Source organism: Triticum dicoccoides, chromosome 3A (genome assembly GCF_002162155.2).
Source record: "Triticum dicoccoides isolate Atlit2015 ecotype Zavitan chromosome 3A, WEW_v2.0, whole genome shotgun sequence".
Taxonomy (NCBI): domain Eukaryota; kingdom Viridiplantae; phylum Streptophyta; class Magnoliopsida; order Poales; family Poaceae; genus Triticum; species Triticum dicoccoides.
Genome location: NC_041384.1, coordinates 99338373 through 99355616, shown reverse-complemented (window position 1 = coordinate 99355616; position 17244 = coordinate 99338373). Strand labels below are relative to the sequence as shown.

The 17244-nt window shown below is 41.6% G+C and overlaps 1 pseudogene; it reads left to right on the top strand.

Moving 5' to 3' along the window:
- Positions 1–15081: 15081 nt before the first annotated feature.
- LOC119272017 lies at positions 15082–16694 on the top strand (annotated as a pseudogene).
- Positions 16695–17244: the final 550 nt, after the last annotated feature.

Here is a 17244-nt window from a genome sequence, read left to right as displayed (position 1 = left end):
GAAAGTAAAATGAGTGAAAACCATGAAAAATACTCTACATAAAACATGAAAAAGCTTGGAAAAAACTTTAACGAGGCGACAGTGTTTTTTTACTTTTGTTGATACTTTCGAATATATTACATAAAACACTTTACATAAAATATTTGAAAAATATTATATGTGTTTAGAAAAAAATGTTTCTCATACATACGAAAAAAATATAAACAATATACAATCTGTATTAAGAAGTAGGTGTCAAAAAATATTGTAAAAAATGTTAAATGTGTAAAAAAATGTAATGTGTATGAAAAATGTACAACGTAGATGGAAAAAATTAGGCATTGCAAAAAATATTGTAATAAATATTGAACATGTATACAAAGAGTCTCTGTATGAAAAATGTAGAATGCACATTAAAGAAAAGTAGACATAACTAAAAACATATAATTATAAAATGTTAATTGTGTATTTAAAAATGCTAAACATGTATATTTTTTTCTAATGTGTATGAAATATAAAAGTTGACTGTGTATTTGAGAAATGTTAACCATGTACTCAAAAAAAATGTTCAAAACTTGTATTTAACAAAAATGGTTTCACATCATACTAAAACTATACAGTATGTTTGAAAAAACGCAAACATGTGGTAACATAAATGTAACCGATGAAAGATCGACAAATAAACAAATAAAAACGAAATAGAACAGCGAAAGTTGTAAAAAAACAAATGAAACCAATAAAGGAAAAAAAACAAAGAAATCGAATGCAAAAGAATGGAAACAGTGAGCACAGGAAAATAAAAGAAACCAAAAAGAATAAAAAACAAAGTGAACCACAGAAAAAAAATAAGAGAGCAAAAGCAGTGAAAACCAAGGAACCAAAGAGATCATAGAAAAGATGAAAAGGGGAAAATCCAGTAAAAATTGAGAAAAACAAATGGAGAGAACCAGTGAAAAAGGCAAAAATACGAAAGAAAAAAAAGAAAACCGTGAAGAAACAAAGAAAAGCGAAAGAGAAAAAGGAAAAGAGAAAAAAGATAGAAAACTCGCAGCAGCAAACACATAAAAAACACGAGCGAGCGAGCGGGAACAGTCGCTAGACATTGTACTAAAATGTTGATTATTTTAATGGCTGTATACATTTTTTCACACACAATGTATACTTTTCATGTATGTATGGAAAATTTTATATACGTGTTTAACATTATTCTAAATACATAATCAACATTTTAAATGAAATATTTTATATCCAATATTATTTAATGTAAGTTGTACATTTTACATACATAGTAAGAACATTTTAATACTCATTTAACATTTTTTAATGGTACACATTATATTTTTATGTGTATAGTTTTCATTAATATGTGTTGGTTTTTTCTATACACATTTAACATTTTCAAATGCTTGATTATTATATTTAGATTGTCATTTTTTTAAAAGCTTTATTACATTTTTAAAATACATGATTAGCTTTTCTTCATATACACTAGCAAGATGCTCGTGCGTTGCATGGAACATCAAGATGTATTTGTATGAGTAGTTAATCTGTGGGAGAAAAGGATGAACGAGGGAAGGCCTTATCTGCAAATATGGAGAGGGGTGCGGGTATATTGTCATAGTTTCCTTCCTATCCGTTAGATATAGATCGGATGGCCTATATTGCAGGAAGGCAGGCACACCATCATCACCAACTCTGCTTTTTGTAAGAGTAGAGATTATATATTTATGTATATATTTTCATATACATTAGAAATATTTTTCTATACACATTTAACATTTTTAAAACGAAATATGTATCTAGCAACCATGTGGCAGATTGTAAAACGATCTACGGCATACAGCGCCGTCAGATCTAGCAATCGCTCAATATGCATCTCCTTCGTTCGCAACTCCTACGCCCGAGCGCCCAGGCATGGCGCCGCGAGCACGCATTGACCGGCCATCAGCAGCTCCAATCGAACCACCTATTCCCTTGCACCCCTCGAGCACCAACGCCTCCTCAAGTCGCCGCCATAGCCTGCTGCTCCGGCGAGCAGCTCCTTCCACGACCAACACTCACCAGTGCAGGAGCTCCTCCACACGTCTCCATGGGATTCCTGCCTCCCCGGCAGCCCATCAACGACCACGTCCTCTACACGTCTCGGCCATAGCAGCCGCTGCTGCCCGTTGTTCTGCTGGCTGAGCTTCTAGCCACGGCCATAGGCTCTGGACAGCGCCGACTTCAAGATAGGACACTTGCATCGATATCCTTCATCTTTGTACAGTAAGTTGCGTGCTCAACTAAAATGAATTCACAATGAAGAGATCTACTAATTTCACGTTGAAGTCCACGCGATTCGTAGCCTAAATCAACAAGTATGATGGGTAATTGGGAGTTCTTTGTGTCTGTGTTTTCAGTTTTCAGTTTTCAGATACAGGTTTCGTTGGTTGGAGGTCAAAGACAATATTCTCGGTGGGCTTCAGAGAGAGAAAAGAGTTGGGCCGGGCCCAGTGCTGGGTAGAGGCCTGATACGTCTCCAACGTATCTATAATTTTTGATTGTTCCATGCTATATTATATTCTTTTTTGGACATTATTGGGCTTTATTATACACTTTTATATTATTTTTGGGACTAACCTATTAACCGGAGGCCCAGCCCAGAATTGCTATTTTTTTTTTGCCTACTTTAGGGTTTCGCAGAAAAAGAATATCAAACGGAGTCCAAACGGAATGAAACCTCCGGGAACGTGATTTTCGGAATGAACATGATCCAGAGGACTTGGACCCTACGTCAAGCAATCAACGAGGAAGGCACGAGGTAGGGGGCGCGCCTACCCCCTCCTAGGCGCGCCCTCCACCCTCGTGGGCCCCCTGTTGCTCCACCGACGTACTCCTTCCTCCTATATATACCTACGTACCCCCAAACTACCAGATACGGAGCCAAAACCCTAATTCCACTGCTGCAACTTTCTGTATCCACGAGATCCCATCTTGGGGCCTTTTCCGGAGCTCCGCCGGAGGGAGCATCGATCATGGAGGGCTTCTACATCAACACCATAGCCCTTCCGATGAAGTGTGAGTAGTTTACCTCAGACCTACGGGTCCATAGTTATTAGCTAGATGGCTTCTTCTCTCTTTTTGGATCTCAATACAAAGTTCTCCCCCTCTCTTGTGGAGATCTATTCGATGTAATCTTCTTTTGCGGTGTGTTTGTTGAGACCGATGAATTATGGGTTTATAATCAAGTTTATCTATGAACAATATTTGAATCTTCTCTGAATGCTTTCAAGTATGATTGGTTATCTTTGCAAGTCTCTTTGAATTATCAGTTTGGTTTGGCCTACTAGATTGATCTTTCTTGCAATGGGAGAAGTGCTTAGCTTTGGGTTCAATCTTGTGGTGTCCTTTCCCAGTGATAGTACGGGCAGCAAGGCACGTATTGTATTGTTGCCATCGAGGATAACAAGATGGGGTTTATATCATATTGAATGAGTTTATCCCTCTACATCATGTCATCTTGCTTAAAGCGTTACTCCGTTCTTATGAACTTAATACTCTAGATGCATGCTGGATAGCGGTCGATGTGTGGAGTAATAGTAGTAGATGCAGGCAGGAGTCGGTCTACTTGTCTCGGACGTGATGCGTATATACATGATCATACCTAGATATTCTCATAACTATGCTCAATTCTGTCAATTGCTCAACAATAATTTGTCTACCCACCGTGAATACTTATGCTCTTGACAGAGGCCACTAGTGAAACCTATGGCCACCGGGTCTATTTTCCATCATATTAATCTTCCAACATTTAGTTATTTTTATTGACTTTTAGTTTACTTTGCATCTTTATCATAAAAATACCAAAAATATTGTCTTATCATAACTATCAGATCTCACTCTCGTAAGTGACCGTGTAGGGATTGACAACCCCTTATCGCGTTGGTTGTGAGGATTTATTTGTTTGTGTAGGTACGAGGGACTCGTGCGTGGCCTCCTACTGGATTGATACCTTGGTTCTCAAAAACTGAGGAAAATACTTATGCTACTTTGCTGCATCACCCTTTCCTCTTCAAGGGAAAACCAACGCAAGTGCTCAAGAGGTAGCAAGAAGGATTTCTAGCGCCGTTGCCGGGGAGGTCTACGCAAAAGTCAACACACCAAGTACCCATCACAAACCCTTATCTCCCGCATTACATTATTTTCCATTTCCCTCTCGTTTTCCTCTCCCCCACTTCACCCTTGCCGTTTTATTCGCCCTCTCTCTCTCCATCCTCCCTCTCTTTCTCTATTTGCCTCTTTTCGCCCGTTTCTTGTTTGCTCGTGTGTTGGATCGTTTTCTTGTCATTATGGCTAGTCCCCTATCTTGTCCGTTGTCTCCCAAAAATGAAGTTCTTAATTTTAAGCAAAGGGAAGGAGAAAACCTAAAAGACGCTTGGTACAGAATTTGCAATGCTCAAAATAGATCTATCAAGAAGCAATCTACTTCTATTCTTCTTCGCAATTTTTATGTAGGTGCTATTCCTTGGCACAGATATGTCCTTGATACCATTACCGGAGGGAACTTCTTGGGTAGCCACACTTTTGATTCCTATAATTCTATGATAGATTTATTTGGCTCACCCCCTCTTTTGGTTAATGGAACTATGTTAACTTTGGAGCATGTAATGCAAAGACTTGAAATAATTGAAAATAAAGTTGCTATCGTAGAGCTAATTGAAAATTTGGATAAAAAGACCCACAACCGAATCACTCAATATGGATCTAAAGTAGGAGTCACATTGAAAAATATTAAGGAGAAGGAACCCATAGTTAATGAGAAAATGAATCAGGATTCCACTAGAATCGATGAAATTGAGAATATCATTACAAACTTGGGAACCGCTTTTTCCTCCGAAAAGAATACTCCAAGTCCTACAACTAAAATTGCCAAGCTTCTGTATGTTCCTAAAAATAAGGGTGAATCCTCTAGTAAGGAAACTGCGGATCTCAAATCTATAAGTATTCATCCCAATCTTTTTGCTATCATTAAGGAACCAATTGTTACAAATGAATTTTTCGATCTTGTGCCTAAAAGTTTGATAATTAATAAAAATAAAGAAACTCTTAAGGATGATAGATGCTTCATTGAAGAATTGCCTACCAAAGATGACAATACCTAGATTTATCCTTGCTATTTATGCCTAGCTAGGGGCGTTAAACGATAGTGCTTGTTGGGAGGCAACCCAGTTTTATTTTTATTCCTTGCTTTTTGCTCCTGTTTAGTAATAAATAATTTATCTAGCTATTTTTGGTTGTGTTTTTTGTGTTTAATTAGTGTTTTGCCAAGTAGAACCGTTAGGAAGACTTGGGGAAAGTCTTTTTAATCTTGCTGTAAAAAACAGAAACTTTAGCGCTCACGAGAATTGCTGCCATTTTTATTTGGAAAGCGATATTTAGTTAATTGTTTTTGCAGATGATTAATAGATAAATTTCTAACGTCCAGAAATTTATTTTAGAATTTTTGGGGTTCCAGATCTTGCGTTAGCTACAGATTACTACAGACTGTTCTATTTTTGATAGATTCTGTTTTTCGTGTGTTGTTTGCTTATTTAAATGAATTTATGGCTAGTAAAATAGTTTATAAACAATAGAGAAGTTGGAATATAGTAGGTTTAGAACCAACACAAATAAAGAATGAGTTCATTACAGTACCTTGAAGTGGTGTTTTCTTTTCTTTCGCTAACGGAGCTCACGAGATTTTCTACTTTAAGTTTTGTGTTGTGAAGTTTTCAAGTTTTGGGTGCAAGATTTGATGGATTATGGAATAAGTAGTGGCAAGAGCCTAAGCTTGGGGATACCCATGGAACCCCAAGATAATCTAAGAACACCTAAAAGCCAAAGCTTGGGGATGCCCCGGAAGGCATCCCCTCTTTCGTCTACTTCCATCGGTAACTTTACTTGGAGCTATATTTTTAGTTACCACATGATATGTGTTTTGCTTGGAGCGTCTTGTATTATTTGAGTCTTTATTTGTTAGTTTTCCACAATCATACTTGCTGTACATACCTTTTGAGAGAGACACACATGATTCGGAAATTGTTAGAATACTCTATGTGCTACACTTATATCTTTTGAGTTATATAGTTTTTGCTCTAGTGCTTCACTTATATCTTTTAGAGCATGTAGGTGGATTTGTTTTATAGAAACTATTGTTCTCTTATGCTTCACTTAGATTATTTTGAGAGTCCTACAAAACAGCATGGTAATTTGCTTTAATTATGTTAGGCATTCAAGATTAGTATTTTTTTTTTCTTATGAGTGTGTTGAATACTACGAGAAGTTTGATCCTTGATAATTGTTTTGAGATATGGAGAGGGTGATATTAGAGTCATGCTAGTTGAGTAGTTGTGAATTTGAGAAATACTTGTGTTAAAGTTTGTGATTCCCGTAGCATGCACGTATGGTGAACCGTTATGTGATGAAGTCGGAGCATGATTTATTTATTGATTGTCTTCCTTATGAGTGGCGGTCGGGGACGAGCGATGGTCTTTTTCTACCAATCTATCCCCCTAGGAGCATGCACGTAATACTTTACTTTGATAACTTGTAGATTTTTGTAATAAGTATATGAGTTCTTTATGACTAAGGTTGAGTCCATGGATCATACACACTTTTCTTCCTTCCACCATTGCTAGCCTCTTTAATACCGCGCATCTTTCGCCGGTATCATACACCCACCATATACCTTCCTTAAAACAGCCACCATACCTACCTATCATGGCATTTCCATAGCCATTTCGAGATATATTGCCATGCAACTTTTCACCGTTCCGTTTACTATGACATGCTCCATCATTATCATATTGCTTTGCATGGTCATGTAGTTGATATTGTATTTGTGGCAAAACCACCGTTCATAATTCTTTCATACATGTCACTCTTGATTCATTGCATATCCCGGTACACCGCCGGAGGCATTCACATAGAGTCATATTTTGTTCTAAGTATTGAGTTGTAATTGTTGAGTTGTAAGTAAATAAAAGTGTGATGATCATCATTTTTAGAGCATTGTCCCAAGTGAGGAAAGAATGATGGAGACTATGATTCCCCCACAAGTCGGGATGAGACTCCGGACGAAAAAAAGATGCCATAAAAAAGGCCCAAATAAAAAATGAGAGAAAAAGAGAGAAGGGGCAATGCTACTATTCTTTTACCACACTTGTGCTTCAAAGTAGCACCATGATCTTCATAATAGAGAGTCTCCTATGTTATCACTTTCATATACTAGTGAGAATTTTTCATTATAGAACTCGGCTTATATATTCCAATGATGGGCTTCCTCAAAATGCCCTAGGTCTTCATGAGCAAGCGAGTTGGATGCACACTCACTTAGTTTCTTTTGTTGAGCTTTCATATACTTATAGCTCTAGTGCATCCGTTGCATGGCAATCCCTACTCACTCACATTGATATCTATTGATGGGCATCTCCATAGCCCGTTGATACGCCTAGTTGATGTGAGACTATGTTTCCCTTTTTTGTCTCCTCCACAACCACCATTCTATTCCACCTAAAGTGCTATGTCCATGGCTCACACTCATGTATTGCATGAAGATTGAAAAAGTTTGAGAACACCAAAAGTATGACACAATTGTTTGGCTTGTCATCGGGGTTGTGCATGATTTAAATACTTTGTGTGGTGAAGATAGAGCATAACCAGACTATTTTCTAGGGATAACTTTCTTTGGCCATGTTATTTTGAAGAGACATAATTGCTTAGTTAGTATGCTTGAAGTATTATTATTTCTATGTCAATATTGAACTTTTGTCTTGAATATTTCAGATCTGAATATTCATACCACAATTAAGAAGAATTACATTGAAAATTATGCCAAGTAGCATTCCACATCAAAAATTCTATTTTTATCATTTACCTACTCGAGGACGAGCAGGAATTAAGCTTGGGGATGCTTGATACGTCTCCAACGTATCTGTAATTTTTGATTGTTCCATGCTATATTATATTCTATTTTGGACATTATTGGGCTTTATTATATACTTTTATATTATTTTTGGGACTAACCTATTAACCGGAGGCCCATCCCAGAATTGCTATTTTTTTTGCCTATTTTAGGGTTTTGCAGAAAAAGAACATCAAACGGAGTCCAAACGGAATGAAACCTTCGGGAACGTGATTTTCCGAACGAACATGATCCAGAGGACTTGGACCCTACGTAAAGCAATCAACTAGGAAGGCATGAGGTAGGGGGCGCGCCTCCCCCCTGGCGCGCCCTCCACCCTCGTGGGTCCCCTTGTTGCTCCACCGACGTACTCCTTCCTCCTATATATACCTACGTACCCCCAAACTACCAGATACGGAACCAAAACCCTAATTCCACCGCCGCAACTTTCTGTATCCATGAGATCCCATCTTGGGTCCTTTTCCGGAGCTCCGCCGGAGGGGGCATCGATCACGGAGGGCTTCTACATCAGCACCATAGCCCCTCCAATGAAGTGTGAGTAGTTTACCTCAGACCTACGGGTCCATAGTTATTAGCTAGATGGCTCCTTCTCTCTTTTTGAATCTCAATACAAAGTTCTCCTCCTCTCTTGTGGAGATCTATTCGATGTAATCTTCTTTTGCGGTGTGTTTGTTGAGACCGATGAATTGTGGGTTTATAATCAAGGTTATCTATGAACAATATTTGAATCTTCTCTGAATTCTTTTATGTATGATTGGTTATCTTTGCAAGTCTTTTTGAATTATCTGTTTGGTTTGGCCTACTAGATTGATCTTTCTTGCAATGGGAGAAGTGCTTAGCTTTGGGTTCAATCTTGCGGTATCCATTCCCAGTGATAGTAGGGGCAGCAAGACACGTATTGTATTGTTGCCATCGAGGATAACAAGATGGGGTTTATATCATATTTCATGAGTTTATCCCTCTACATCATATCATCTTGCTTAAAGCGTTACTCTATTCTTATGAACTTAATACTCTAGATGAATGCTGGATAGCGGTCGATGTGTGGAGTAATAGTAGTAGATGCAGGCAGGAGTCGGTCTACTTGTCTCGAACGTGATGTCTATATACATGATCATAACTAGATATTCTCATAACTATGCTCAATTCTGTCAGTTGCTCAACAATAATTTGTTTACCCACCATGAATACTTATGCTCTTGACAGAAGCCACTAGTGAAACCTATGGCCCCGGGTCTATTTTCCATCATATTAATCTTCCAACACTTAGTTGTTTTTATTGACTTTTATTTTACTTTGCGTCTTTATCATAAAAAATACCAAAAATATTATCTTATCATAACTATCAGATCTCACTCTCGTAAGTGACCGTGTAGGGATTGACAACCCCTTATCGCATTGGTTGCGAGGATTTATTTGTTTGTGTAGGTGCAAAGGACGCGTGCGTAGCCTCCTACTGGATTGATACATTGGTTCTCAAAAACTGAGGGAAATACTTATACTACTTTGCTGCATCACCTTTTCCTTTTGAAGGGAAAACCAACGCAAGTGCTCAAGAGGTAGCAAGGCCTAGTTAGGAAAAGTTAATGTTGGCTAAAGAAAACATGTTCTGTGGTTTTTTTAGCTTCACTGGTGCATCATTTGTACTACATTTTGAGACCTAACAACTTACGTATAAATATCATGCTAACTTTGACCCAAAAAAGATTGATGTAGAAATATACCCTCGGTAATTTGTATGTAAATATCATGATAATTTATATACAATTGATCTGATAATTTCCGTACAAACAGCATGATAAATTTGACATAAAAAAATAATATGAAAACAAACCCCAGTAACTATGCAAATAGCACGGTAATAATACGCACTATAGACATGATAACTTGTGCAAAAACACCGCGGTAATGTTGAACCAGAGAAAAACATTATTAGAAACATACCCCGCAGAGCTGATGATTTTACCCGCAAACATCATGATAATTTTGACCCGAGGAAAAAAATGGTTGAAAAACATAACCACGTTAACTTATGTGTAGATAAGATGACAATTTACGCTTCACGGACTTGATAACATACATACAAACACCACAATAACTTTGACCCCAAAGGGTGTATTACAAATGTGCCACAGGTAATCTCTATGTAAATAACGTGGTAATATAAGCATCGCTTAACTGATAACGTACATACAAAACACGATGATAACTTTCTGACCCGGAAAACTTTTTGTTAAAAACATATGCTCGCTAATTTATGTGTAAATAGTACGGTAATATATGTGTCACATACCCGATAATTTACGTATAGAACACTGCGGTTCCATTGACCAAATAGGAAAAAGTTCTTTAAAAACACATCCTTGGTAACTTATGCGAAAATAGCATGGTAATATACGAATAAGCACCGCGGTCACATTTTTTACGAAGGGCAAAAGTTGTTGAAAAATACACACTCGATAACTCGTGTGTAAGTGCCATGATAATATACGAACCGCAGATCTGATAAATTGGGTATAAACACCACGGTAACATTGACCAAAAGGGGGAAATGTGTTTGGAAAACATACCCTTGGTAAATTGTGTGCAAATAACATGTTAATACACAAATCGAAGGACTGGTAACTTATGTACAAACATCGTGGTAATTTTTTTCGGGGAAACACTGCGTTAATTTTTGACCTATGAGAAAAAAAATATTGGAAAATTTACCCTAGTAAGTTATGTGAAAATTGCATGATAATAGACGAAGTGAAACTTGATAATTGTATAAATATCACGGTAATTTGAAACATGGGATGTAGTATGTCAAAACTTCATGTTTTTTGTCCTCTTTTATGCTATCAGGATTCCTCTCAAAACCATAACCTACACTCAAAACGCCATGATAACTTTCACGAAGGGGAAGGGGTTGTTCAAACATACCCCCCCCCCCTCGCGTGTGCACTTCAAATTTTGTGCAAAATTACGATGTTGCACATGTTAAAGTTACTCTGATTTTCACGTTGTAGTTACCGGCCTTCTCATGATATAGTTACCAGCTTTATCATGTCAATTTTTTAACCAGGGGTGTTAATGTTTTAAGTTATCAACATGCACATGTCATAGTTATCATGCTGCTCGGTCAAAGTTATCAAGCCTAAAATTAAGCTTTTCGTTGACATGGTAGAAAGAAGAGGGGATCAAATTCCGTTGTTTGCATACTATGGACAACAAGTTAAGATGGGTGAGTTGGCTATTAGGCATAGCGGGCACACATTAGACCGGAGTTCAAGTCTCTTTTAAGCACTTCATTATTTCTTTTTCTTCCCACCTAAATTAACTAGCATAAAACCAGGAGAGAAGAAAACCATTTTGAAAATAAAAATCAGGAGGAAAAAGTTCGGTGGAAGCCTCCTACCATCGAACCGAGTTCAAACGCTCGTTCGATCGAGCGGAACGAGGCCTTCTATATGTGTCAGTTATCTATAAGGATCGGTGGTTTGGTAATTTTGCTAACTGGCACACATATGCTAGTTATCGTTGTCCTTTTTAAAATGCTTGATTTACATTTTTCATTTGTTTTAAATAAAATGATTTCGTAATATATATAATTGTAATTTTTGGAAGTATAAACAATACTGAAAAATAAAATAAAACACGAAAACAAAAAAAGTGAAAAAGAAAACAGAAAAAGGGGGTTGTGGCCTCCCGAGCGTCTTGGCCTGCCCATCTCGCGCTCGTCGTCAGACGTGGCTATCCTACATCTCGCTGTAAGCGAGACATAGGAGTCTTAGAGCATCTCCAGCCGTTGGCCCCCCTAGGAGGCATAAAAATCGTCCCCGGAGGCGAGCCGGAAATACAATCGGCACGGGAGCGGTTGGGCATCCAGCCGTCGCCCCCAGGCGTCAATATTGCCTAGTTTTCGGCCCACTTTCGGCGAATAAAGGGCCCATATGGGTGAGAATAGGCCCATATTCGGTGTGGTTTGTCGTGGCTCGGCGTTCAATTACCAACATAAATATTTTTTTAGCACATAGTTCATCAAATAGTTTAACAAAATAGTGCAACAACAAATAGTTCGATATAAATTATATAGTTCAACAAATAAAAACTCATATTTCATCACAAGTCGCGCCCGGCGTCGCCCTTGAGCCTCCATAGGTGCTCCACCAGATCGTGCTGCAGTTGATGATGCACCTGTGGGTCTCAGATCTCCTGACGCATACTGAGATAGGCAGTCCAGGTTGCCGGTAGCTGGTGATCAACTTCGGCTAGAGGATACAGCCTATAGTATGGTTCAGTATCAAACACTGGCTCTTCTTGCTCGCTCTCGATGATCATGTTGTGCAAGATGACACAACAAGTCATGATCTCCCATATTTGATCTTTCGACCAGGTCTGAGCAGGGTACCGGACAACAGCAAATCGAGATTGGAGCACACCAAATGCCCGCTCGACATCCTTCCGGCAAGCCTCCTGCACCTTGGCAAAGTGGGACTTCTTGCCTCCTGGCACATCGTTTGAGATAGTCTTCACAAATGTAGACCATCTCGGATAGATGCCATCAGCTTGGCAGTACCCCTTGTTGTAGTGTTGCCCATTGACCTTGAAGTTCACCGGAGGAGAATGACCTTCAACAAGCTTGGCAAAGACAGGAGAGCATTGCATCACGTTGATGTCATTGTGAGTTCCTGGCATACCAAAGAAGGAGTGCCAAATCCACAGGTCCTGTATGGCCATCGCCTCAAGTACCACACTGCAGCCGCCTTTAGCGCCTTTGTACATCCCCTGCCAAGCAAATGGGCAGCTCTTCCATTTCCAATGCATGCAACCGATGCTTCCAAGCATCCCAGAAAATCATCTTGCTGCATTCTGTGCTAGGATCCGAGCAGTGTCTTCCGCATTGGGTGTTCTCAAGTATTGCGGTCCAAACACTGCCACCACTGCCCGACATAACTTGTAGAAATACTCAATGGTGGTGGACTCGGCCATGCGCCCATAGTCGTCGAGTGAATCACCGGGAGCTCCGTATACAAGCATCCTCATCGTTGTCGTGCACTTCTGGATCGAGGTGAATCCAAGTTTGCCGGTGCAATCGATCTTGCACTTGAAGTAGTTGTCGAACTCCCGGATGGAATTCACAATCCTGAGGAAGAGCTTTCGGCTCATCCGATAACGGCGTCGAAATGTTTTGTCGTCGTGAAGCGGAGCATCGGCGAAGTAGTCGGAGTAGAGCATGCAGTAGCCTTCGAGACGATGCCGGTTCTTTGATTTCACCCGCCCCGACGCCGAGCCACCTCGCCGCGGCTTTTCATTGCTCGCCAGCAGGTGGGCGAGGGTGGCGAGCACCATGAGATGCTCTTCTTCCTGGACGTCGGCCTCGGCTTCCTCCTCCAGCAGCGCGGCGAGCGCTTCCTCGTCATCCGAGTCCATCGCCGAGCCAGTCAAATCGCCGAACACCTTGCATCCGGTGGGCGTGTGCCCGCCGCTAAACTGCCCCTCTGCGGCCGGAAACGGCGGCAAAAACGCCCAGCTGCTGGTGGAGGGGTTGCCTCGACGAACCTCTGCTTTTTTTCCGACGGGGATTGGCTATCTAGCGGTGAAGGGCGGCGGGCGGTGCCGGGATACAACTAGTGGCGGCCGAGGGCGCGGGGGGTGGGAGGCGAGTCGGGAAAGAAAAGGTTGACTTTCCACCTGACGGTGTGGGCCAGCCGTGATTTTTCCTTGCGCCGGAGCCCCCGATCGCCCGCCAGTGCGCCGGGTTCGGCCTGCGATCGCCGGACCCAAAAACAGACCGGACCGGCGATTTTCGGCGTCCTGGGGATGCGACTGGGGCGTTTTTTTGACGTCGGCACCGAAAAAATGGCCTGAGGGGCCTGTTGGGTTTTTTTTTGATTATTTGCCACTTCTTACTTTACACTTTAACAATTTGCCACTACTTACATTGTATTTGATCTTTTGGCACTCTTTACTTTGCACTTTGATTATTTGTCACTTTTCAACACAAAAACAATACCTGCAAATGAGTGACATAATATGTGCATAAAACAGTGGACAAGTATACCCTTTGTGCTTGTTTGACTGATACTTGTATCAGTTGATTCCCCAAATCCGGATGAACCCTAGCTCACGAGGCCATGCCCGGCCGCCGCCCGCCCCTGCTGCTCCCGGCGCCTTCAGCACTGTGCCTGGACGCTGCATCCCCCCGTCAAGCTGGAGCTCCTTTCCAGCGCCCAAGCACATGCTCGAGGCCGCCCCGTGCTCCCGGTCGCTGCTGCCATAGCGCAAGATGCCAGGCACCGAGCATGCTACTACAAAACACAACGGAACTAAGCATGCGCTGTGTCGACGGCATAAGCATCGCATGCTATTTAGTATTTACAGGCCACACATTGCTAGGAAGAAGCTGACAAGAACCAAACTGACCGATTGAAGCAAAAATCAAGAAAACTAATTAGTGCTATTGCGTCTCTACTTCAGCGAAACACGTATTGCTGGGAAGAAGGCGACGAACAAGAGTGCTGGAGGAAGGTTGGTCGTCAGTCGACACAACAGCCACCGGTCAGACCGTCTCTCTCGTCGCTGGCTTCTACTGCCGCCTCGCGTGGCTGCGCGCCCAGGTCGTTACTGCATGACGCTGCCGGCCGAGGTGCCGACTGTGTTCACCGCGCGGTCATGGTAATGCGGTGACTTAGTAGAGTAGCGGAGGGGCTCGGCCGTGGTGTAGATCACGCTGGCGAGCAGGCCGTCGCTCTCCCCGACACACGCGCTGGCGAAGGCCAGTAGGGCGAGGTGGCGGCGTGCGCTGGTCGTCCGCGAGTGAGTGAGCTGGCCTCCTCCACTACCCGCGCTGGTCATTGCTCTGCCCCCCGCATCCTCCCATGACTCAGACCGCGCAAGCTCTGCTGGCCGTCGTCGGGAGGTTGGCCGCAAACGAGAGAGAGAGCAAGGGGATAGGACCGGGAGATGTGGACAGAGATCATCCCGTGCATGGTCAATCAGGTCCAAAGGGCAGTTCAGGGATTTCCTCTTGGGTCCCATGTGACAGGGGCAAAAAATCGAAGTGCAAAGTAAAGAGTGGCAAAAGATCAAATACAATATAATTAGTGGCAGATTGTCAAAGTGCAAAGTAAGAAGTGGCAAATTGTCAAAACCCCCTGTTGGGTGCGTGGCTGGAGATGCTTTTGGCCGCTCTTCACTTTCTCGCCCGCGCCACCGCCGTCTCCCGCTCCTGGCGCCGATTCGGTACGCCCAAATTTTCTGGATCTGCCTTTACATCCATCCATCTATGTCGATTCTAGCCTAGCTGCTTAACTAATCAGCGATCCATTCGATGCGGAAATTCCATAACCGATTTGACGACGATGTCACCCAAATAGGCCGCTTACAGAACCATCTCAATTGCTGGTGTTATGCTAGCTTGTGTTCGTTTTTCTATTCTTTCCTTCACTTGAGCCCCTAAATAATATTTTTCCTTCAGCAATTCTTTCAAGGCTAGGGTGCGGCAGTTATGCTAGCTGGTGTTATGCTAGGGAATAATGTTTTTCCATTCAGTGACAAACTACACACAAGGTTCAGACCAGCTGAATATGAATCATTTTATTCAGTTATTGCAAACCAGTTCAGCAAGATCCTGTGCCTGCGGGTTTACCCAGAGGTTTCCAACTTCACGTGTGTTGAGCTGAGCAGTATCAGCAGTGCACACCGAAATGCTGGATCAAGTGCTTGTGCTGGGCTGGAGAAGCTCGGGAGGGATCACAGGGTGTATATGCATCTTAGCCGTGGTCTTCTCTTGCCGTACGACCCCAAGGGTTGCATCAGTCACTGCATGGGTGCATCCAGCATCGATCATTTCCCTGAAGAGGCATAGAAAATACCCTTGAACCGGTTTATCGTGAGGAGACGACACCGTCTTATTGGTCGAGCGGTGGCCAGAAAGATCCTGCTTGTGCCAGAATGCCTGATATATAGCCTTCAGTCAGAGCTGTGTCTTGTTGATGAAATCAGGATACGGCCATTAAATGTTTTGACGCCTAAGACTTGATTCAGCCTTCTTTCTGTTTGCAAAAGGTGCCTTCTGTGTTAATACTCTTCACCGTGCAGCATTTTTCCGACTTGGTCATCCGATATATTCAGCAAAACACGTCTGGTTCCGCTTGGGCTATCTAAAACCACCCCACTGGTCTGAAACACATGTATATGTTCAAAGTGATGCGGAGCTGATTGATGATAGCAACTATATCTGGACGTACACATCTCCAGAATTTCCAATGTTACAGCCTTACAGGTCAGTTGAATACATATTCCTAGCTGTGTTTCTTTTTTGTGTAATAAACATAAAATTTAGATGTTCCAAAGTAACACGAGGCGTGATATTCCAGGAAAATGTGATGCAGTCTTTTAAGCTACCACACTCAGTTCTATGTATTGGTGGAGTGGTAAAGATTGAGCTTCTTGGGAGGGTCCACAAGGACACGTTTGACGGTCTGTACTACATATGGTGAGCTTTCGAGCACTTGTAGAAACACTGCATCTAGTTCTTATGATCATCTCTTCCATTACACTGATATGTTGGCTATGCACTTTGTCCCAGTGTGTCTCATGCCCAAATAGTGGGGAAGCGTCTGGCAGAAGATTTTGGGGTCGCCCCTAGCAAAAATGATGTACTCTAGTTCTCAGTTACTATCTGGATTATCGTAGATTCGGGGGACGATCACAACAAAGTACATGGCTTTGCAATGGGGATCTGGCACTTCAGTATGGCTCGAGGGATAGGAGGACTGAACCATGAGTATTAGCAGGCTGTCCTGTAGGTACATAAAAGAGGATGAATCAGAGGAGAAGCTTCCATACAAGTGAAGCATAGCTCGTCGAGCTCGTGTCTGTTGTTTTCGAATAAAAGAAGTCCTTCGTGATCCCGTGGGAAACTGAAAATGTATTTGCTTGTGTAACTGACAAGCACAAAAGAGACGCATGATTGACTCGCTTGTTATAAAATCAGTGCTAATGTTATTAAGATCAAGTGAGTCCATCTACAAATCAATGAATATAAACATCATGAACCTATTTGGAATAAGGAATGAATCTGGAAACTTCAGGTACTGGCAATGCACATTGCACAGAAAATATAACTTGCATTTGTTAGAAAACCGATCTACTCCTTCGCAAATTGGATGCAATTAGATCTTATATTATATGATAGAGAGGAGTAAAATTTAGGTATGCCCATCACAGCCCATTTTATGGAGGAAAAACTTGATGTATTTTGGCAGCCCATCCTAAAATTTTATTCTAGAGCCCACCCCGTTGGTGAAGCAGAGAGGTACGCCATCAACCTCCAT